Below are 8,162 nucleotides of genomic sequence, written 5' to 3' on the forward strand. Positions count from 1 at the left end.
AAAAAAATTTTTTAGTACATCGTTGATCTAAAAAAAATTTTTTTAGTACATCCTCGATCTAAAAAAATTTATTTAGTACATCCTCGATCTAAAAAAAATTTTTTTAGTACATCCTTGATATGAAAAAATTTTTTTAGTACATATTCGATCTAATAAAAAATTTTTTAGTACATCCTCGATCTAAACAAAATTTTTTTAGTACATCCTCGATCTAAAGAAATTTTTTTAGTACATCCTCGATCTAGAAAAAATTTTTTTAGTACATCCTCGATCTAAACAAAATTTTTGAGTACATCCTTGATATGAAAAAATTTTTTTAGTACATCCTCGATCTAAAAAAATTTTTTTAGTACCTCCTCGATCTAAAAAAATTTTTTTAGTACATCCTCGATCTAATAAAAAATTTTTTAGTACATCCTCGATCTAAAAAAAATGTTTTTAGTACATCCTCGATCTAAAGAAATTTTTTTAGTACATCCTCGATCTAGAAAAAATTTTTTTAGTACATCCTTGATATGAAAAAAATTTTTTTAGTACATCCTCGATCAAAAACAATTTTTTTAGTACATCCTCGATCTAAAAAAATTTTTTTAGTACATCCTTGATATGAAAAAATTTTTTTAGTACATCCTCGATCTAAAAAAAATTTTTTAGTACATCCTCGATCTAAAAAAATTTTTTTAGTACATCTTCGATCTAAAAAAAATTTTTTTAGTACATCCTCGATCAAGAAAAATTTTTTTAGTACATCCTCGATCTAAAAAAATTTTTTTAGTACATCCTTGATATGAAAAAATTTTTTTAGTACATCCTCGATCTAAAAAAAATTTTTTTAGTACATCCTCGGTCTAAACAAATTTTTTTAGTACACCCTCGATCTAAAAAAAATTTTTTTTAGTACATCCTTGATTTAAAAAAAATTTTTTAGTACATCCTCGATCTAAAAAAAATTTTTTTAGTACATCCTCGATTTAAAAAAAATTTTTTTAGTACATCCTCGATCTAAAAAAATTTTTTTAGTACATCCTCGATCTAAAAAAAATTTTTTTAGTGCATCCTCGATTTAAAAAAAAATTGTTTTAGTACATCCTCGATCCAAAAAAATTTTTTTAGTACATCCTCGATCTAAAAAAATTTTTTTAGTACATCCTCGATCTAAAAAAAATTTTTTTAGTACATCCTCGATCTAAAAAAATTTTTTTAGTACATCCTCGATCTAAAAAAAATTTTTTTAGTACATCCTCGATCTAAAAAAATTTTTTTAGTACATCCTCGATCTAAAAAAATTTTTTTAGTACATCCTCGATCTAAAAAATTTTTTTACTACATCCTCGATCAAAAAAAATTTTTTTAGTACATCCTCGATCTAAAAAAAAATTTTTTAGTACATCCTCGATCAAAAAAAATTTTTTTTAGTACATCCTCGATCTAAAAAAATTTTTTTAGTACATCCTCGATCTAAAAAAAATTTTTTTAGTACATCCTTGATATGAAAAAAATTTTTTTAGTACATCCTCGATCAAAAAAATTTTTTTTAGTACATCCTTGATTTAAAAAAATTTTTTTAGTACATCCTCGATCTAAAAAAAATTTTTTTAGTACATCCTCGATATGAAAAAAATTTTTTTAGTACATCCTCGATCAAAAAAAATTTTTTTAGTACATCCTCGATCTAAAAAAAATTTTTTTAGTACATCCTTGATATGAAAAAAATTTTTTTAGTACATCCTCGATCTAAAAAATTTTTTTAGTACATCCTCGATCTAAAAAAAATTTTTTTAGTACATCCTTGATATGAAAAAATTTTTTTAGTACATCCTCGATCAAAAAAAATTTTTTTAGTACATCCTCGATCTAAAAAAAATTTTTTTAGTACATCCTTGTTATGAAAAAAATTTTTTTAGTACATCCTCGATGTAAAAAAATTTTTTTTAGTACATCCTCGATCTAAAAAAAATTTTTTTAGTACATCCTCGATCTAAAAAATTTTTTTTAGTACATCCTCGATCTAAAAAAATTTTTGTAGTACAACCTCGATCTAAAAAAATTTTTTTTAGTACATCCTTGATATGGAAAAAAATTTTTTAGTACATCCTCGATCTAAAAAAATTTTGTTAGTACATCCTCGATCTAAAAAAAATTTATTTTAGTACATCCTTGAACAAAATAAATTATTTTTAGTACACCTGTTACAGACAATTCGGCGCGTGTTTGTTTGTTTACCTGACGTAACGGCACTGACCGGTAGGAGACAGGATAAGAGTGCCCATTACCGAAGGGACAGGGAAACATCGCAGAGATGACGCGGGAAAAAAAAACGGCCATCGCGAGGGGGCCATTGGAGTTAAACAAATTTCAACGGCGAAACCGAAGCGATAAGACGTGGATTTTTTTTGAACACCACCATCGCACCGCGCGCGCTTAAAAGAACGACCTAAACCCAATCAATTGACTGGAATAAAGTGTTAGTGGAAGAGCGAGTTAAAAGAACACGTCAGAGTAGAATTTATAAAATACGAACTTTAAGTTGGAGCCGAACTCCAACATTTTCGAAAAAATTCACTCACTTTTCGACTTGTGAATCGGTGAACACCAGACTGAGAATGAATCCTCGAAAACGATGTACCAAACCCGGCCGCGAATTCCACAGTGCGACAACTGTCCGCAGTTCAGCTGGTGGAAGCGACACTGTTTCGATACCAGGAGTTGGTACAGCTGGCCAGGGAAGCGAACGAACGAACCGCTTGATCCAATCCTTCGAAGCAACGGATCACCAGAGAACGACTCACGCGCCATCACGTGTGAGTATCGTTTCCGGATGGATCTTAGGCGAACGAGTTCTCAGCCTTTGATATCTCGCAGGCACAATACATCGCCCGGCAAGGGAGAAAGCGGAATCTGCCGACGTTCACAGGCAATCCCGCAGAATGGCCAATGTTTCTATGCCTGCTTCGAGTACACCACGGAGACGTGCGGCTAAAACTATGACCGACTGCAGAAGGCCCTAAAAGGGGGAGCGCATTAGAGCTCAGATTTCCACGCTTAGAATGCTTTTCGGACGTCCCGAGATTATTGTTCACTCCCTGGTAAACAGGCCAACAGGCGAGCAATGCCAGCGCCCAAGCATGGCACGTCTCGAAACGCTCATCGACTTTGGTGTCGCGGTGTTCAGAACCTCTGCGCGACTATCACGGCATCAGGGCTGGATGAATACGTGTGTAAGGTGGCGTTATTAAACGAGCTGACGGAACGCGCTTGCCATCGTCGCTGAACGTTCGCGGTAAGTTTCGGATCACTTTAGTAACAATTTCGCTGCTGTTGTGGTGTCGAAAGTCAAGAGATAGCAAAATAGGAGGCCATTCCTTTAATTTTCTTCCTTTTTTATACAACTTTTTGAGTGCCACTCACGGGAGTGGCAACTCACCATTCACTCAAATCATCACTCGCTGGACAACTCCTCAAACAAACAACTCCTTGACGAAACCAAGTGTTCGCTTAGGTTGAAACATCTTGGGCGAACAGTCGCTGAAGCTCAACTGGGGGATGGCATCGAATCAGCTTGGGTCACGTTACGCTTTCGACTTTCGAGCTTCAACGACTGGCTGAGTCATCTAGTGGTGGAAGCAGCCAGCATTGGTGAGCATTTCGTCGGTGTACACTCCGCGGGGTTCAGCGGAAAGCAGACAACATCGACACGTGAATGCGGCATCTGGCGACCCGGAGCTTCACAACCAGCAGTGTGCCAGCATTCAATGCGCCAAAGTAGAAAGCTGGCCCGATTTTCTGGCAACGGATATCGGGGACGCCCGCTGGCACAACAGTGCGTGAGATGCGTCTGTGTTGAAAATGGCTCGAACAACAGCAGCGTTGGCGTTCCTGGACGACGGTTCGCCAGCCACCTTCACAGAACAAGCTTTGGTAGAAGAATTGGGAATTCTCTGGTCTGGTGGACCGGAAATCAGAAAAAGAGAGGAGCAAAAAATCAATTACGGTGTCGTTGAGAATATTTGTACCGCCCAATGTACATTTGCCGTGGACAGGCCTGGCGCTACCAAAACAGAGCCTATGCGCACAGAAACTTCAGGGCACCTGTCCGGCCTCATAAACTGACCTCATACACGAGTATTACACCTAGCGTTTCTCATTGGTAAATGACAACTGCCCCACTAGGTCATCCGCTTACGTATCGAGCGGGCCATTCGAATGAACCAGGAAGGGCGGCCAAAACGTCTACGGTTCTTACCAAAAAAAAAAAAAAACCCCGGTGATAGGAACGAGATTCTCAACCACCATTAGACCGCAGATGTGTCCGCGTGTGTGTATGGACAACAACGGCGATGCAATAATCGATATGCAGCTAAAGGAATTCATCCCGTACGGTTCGAAAGAAGATCAACAAGCGTTGGATGTTTTGACTGCGAGAAACCCCCGTTTGAAGGGCGAACGAGATATGAAACTATGAGCTTACGAGCTGTGGAAAATACAGCACAGTCCTGCTACCGGCAAGTAAAACGATGGCAATGCTTCGAAGAAATGACAAAAAACAACCGGTGTTGAGAGCTGTCATTGTTGAGAAAACAATGCATGAGTACGAGAGAAAAGGCTCACGTCGAGAGAACTATCGGAAAAGTACGATACAGATTTGGTAATTTACCCAATTTTCCCGGCCATGAATCCCAACAACGCTTTTTGACGCTGCTGCCGCCGCCAAAGGTAAACGGTGCTAGGTCCTAAACACGTTTCCGCTCAAGGGACTCTCAGATCAGCGGGTCTGAGCTTCTAGAGCAGTCTTTGTACAAAATTCAGAGAATTGCGAGTAGGCGTAGTAGGAGGAAACATCGAGCAAATGTTCTTCTTCCAGGTGGCCATGGTCAGACCGAGCTCCAGACGTGTATGTGTCATTGTGACCGTAATGACATTTGGTGCCGCGCACTACGTGAAGAACCTGAATGGTGAGCGATTTAAAGCCGAATTTTTCACGTACCTTCGAATGCACAGTCGAAGAGCATTCTGTTGGATGAGCTACATATGCTGGCGAGTGTCGAAACTGCAGAAGAAGAAGAAGCCATAAGAAGGCTGGCAAACGATGTGCGAAGTATACATTCCCCAGGTGGCTTCGAAGTAAGGAACTGGCTGTCTAATTCATGCGCGGTCATGAATTCATGACAAAAGCGAACGATGTTCACGTAGGCACCTGACGCGAAAAACGGAAAAAGAGATTACGAATGTACGCAATCCGACACATTTACCTATAAAATCTCACCCAGAAACGATCTGCTCGTCGTGCGGATGGAAGTGAAGCAGCCGACAAAACACGCGAGGTGTTAGGCATCCCGTTGAGTCTCTTGGGTAATGTTCCTGAAAGGTCTGCTTCAAGAGTTTTCTGGCGTGCTAACGTCACCATTCTACCCGACGTCTGTAAAACTCAGAATACCAACGTGCTATCGTCAGATAATCGTCGACGACGACGCTGACTCGAAACATTCTGCAGCTGCGACGCGAGCGAAAATGGAATGGCACCAGTTGCCAAACTTCCGACCTTTCCGAAGAATGGTGGATCTATAGAATGCGCTCTTGTAGGGTAGCGTCCCCGCTGCGATTTCTTTCGCACCCTCGTTTAGAATGGAATGGCAGCAACTATCGGCGCCCGGCTTTTTTTATAGCTCAGATTGCGGTTTTTTTATAAACTGAATAATCCCACAATCCGTGTCATGTTTTTTTTTTGTTTTTGCATTGCACGCATTTGAATGGCTTAACAGTGCATTCCGTCGCATGGTGTGGTCGTTGGCATTTGTTGCAGGTAGTTTTATTGCTGCAGAATATTTTTGAGTTACCTGTTTGGATACAGTTCTCGCAGGTAGCCACCCTGGGAACAAAAGTTCCCTCAAACGTGAGTCACTTGGATTTCCATTCCATGTATAGATTTTAGCCATCAATGGAACAATGAAGTTTCGAAAGCACCCAATCCGAATTTTAGGAGATCCGCAGGGCGGATTTCGAGATCCATCGAGCTCGGTTACGATAATGCGTCGTTCGGGGATGCACTTAAAGCTTTGTTGAATATATTACGGCAGTCTCAAACTGACCGTTCAGGGTCGATGATAGCACTAGAGTTGAGCTCGAGAGCTGCTCTGCAACCAAATTTTCAGCAGTACGCTCGGTGTTTACCGAGGACGTAATGACCTCGTAGAGCAAATACTCTTTCGCTCATCCGGAATTAACTACTGATTATGGTGAATGACTTGTGTTATTGAAATGCCTTAGATTGTTGTCCTTACGCAAGCGCACTTTTTTCAATTCACTAGCCTATTCTACACAAGTTTGTTATTTTTTTTTTCCATTAAAATCGCAATTTTTCGAGGGACATTTTACTCGTTACTCGACTCGATAAAGCTATTGACATTAAAACGTGATTCAATACACATATTCCTGATATGTTATACGATGTGCAATAACGGTGTTTCTGTTTTTTAATCTACAGAAGCTCGTCCATCACCAAATGAGTTTAAAAATTTAAAGCTAACACAAGACATGAAAGTACAAATTAATACAATGGAGAAAGCGAATACATCTCCTACTACCCTTCCGCCAATAAATGTCGAAATTCAATCGGATAATGACAACTACGAAGATGAAAATGAAGAAGCCGTGCAAAAATGCACTACAGACGTGCAGCAAAAAAAAAATCAAGTTGCCCGCGTTATTTTTAACGCCAAGTTCTTCGTCCCGGCCGTCCGCATTTACTACGGGAAAAGATGACCTATTTCCAATGGAATTAATTACAGAAGTGGAGCAAAATAAAAATATAATTGCGGGATTTAAAAAAAAAATTTTTTTAGTACATCCTTGATATGAAAAAAATTTTTTTAGTACATCCTCGATCTAAAAAAATTTTTTTAGTACATCCTCGATCAAAAAAAATTTTTTTAGTACATCCCCGATCAAAAAAAAATTTATTTAGTACATCCTCGATATAAAAAAAAATTTTTTTAGTACATCCTCGATCTAAAAAAATTTTTTAGTACATCCTCGATCTAAAAAAAAATTTTTAGTACATCCTCGATCAAAAAAAATTTTTTTAGTACATCCTCGATCTAAAAAAATTTTTTTAGTACATCCTCGATCTAAAAAAATTTTTTTTAGTACATCCTAGATCAAAAAAAATTTTTTTAGTACATGCTCGATCTAAAAAAATTTTTTAGTACATCCTCGATCTAAAAAAAATTTTTTTAGTACATCCTTGATATGAAAAAATTTTTTTAGTACATCCTCGATTTAAAAAAATTTTTTTAGTACATCCTGGATCTAAAAAAAAATTTTTTAGTACATCCTTGATATGAAAAATTTTTTTTTAGTACATCCTCGATCTAAAAAAATTTTTTTAGTACATCCTCGATCTAAAAAATTTTTTTAGTACATCCTCGATCTAAAAAAAATTTTTTTAGTACATCCTAGATCAAAAAAAATTTTTTTAGTACATCCTCGATCTAAAAAATTTTTTTTAGTACATCCTCGATTTAAAAAAAATTTTTTTAGTACATCCTCGATCTAAAAAAATTTTTTTAGTACATCCTCGATCTAAAAAAATTTTTTTAGTACATCCTCGATCTAAAAAATTTTTTTTAGTACATCCTCGATTTAAAAAAAATTTTTTTAGTACATCCTCGATCTAAAAAAATTTTTTTAGTACATCCTCGATCTAAAAAAATTTTTTTAGTACATCCTCGATCTAAAAAAAATTTTTTTAGTACATCCTCGATCTAAAAAATTTTTTTTAGTACATCCTCGATCTAAAAAAATTTTTTAGTACATCCTCGATCTAAAAAAAATTTTTTTAGTACATCCTTGATATGAAAAAAATTTTTTTAGTACATCCTCGATCTAAAAAAATTTTTTTAGTACATCCTCGATTTAAAAAAAATTTTTTTAGTACATCCTCGATCTAAAAAAATTTTTTTAGTACATCCTCGACCTAAAAAAAATTTTTTTAGTACATCCTCGATCTAAAAAAATTTTTTTAGTACATCCTCGACCTAAAAAAAATTTTTTTAGTGCATCCTCGATCTAAAAAAATTTTTTTAGTACATCCTCGATTTAAAAAAAATTTTTTTAGTACATCCTCGATCTAAAAAAATTTTTTTAGTACATCCTCGATCTAAAAA

Source organism: Anopheles nili, unplaced genomic scaffold (genome assembly GCF_943737925.1).
Source record: "Anopheles nili unplaced genomic scaffold, idAnoNiliSN_F5_01 U_low_cov_5, whole genome shotgun sequence".
NCBI lineage: Eukaryota > Metazoa > Arthropoda > Insecta > Diptera > Culicidae > Anopheles > Anopheles nili.